Here is a 232-nt window from a genome sequence, read left to right on the forward strand (position 1 = left end):
ATCGGGGGCGGGGCCTGGCCCTGCACACTGCGCCTGCGCTTGCGTCTGCCTGCGGGTTGTTCCCAAAGGAGCGGGTTGGAGCCACCTGGGGGGAACCGTTCAGCTGGTGTCACGGGTCGGCTGCCGACAGGGGGATTATCCCGAGTGCGGGGAGCCTAGGCAGAGCCTGTCAGGACCCATTTCCTGCTCCGCGTTTCATGGGGGCCGCCCCGCACCCCGGAGACCTCAACTC

Source organism: Oryctolagus cuniculus, chromosome 6, assembly GCF_051225735.1.
Source record: "Oryctolagus cuniculus isolate XC-2025 breed Fujian yellow rabbit chromosome 6, ASM5122573v1, whole genome shotgun sequence".
Lineage (NCBI taxonomy): Eukaryota > Metazoa > Chordata > Mammalia > Lagomorpha > Leporidae > Oryctolagus > Oryctolagus cuniculus.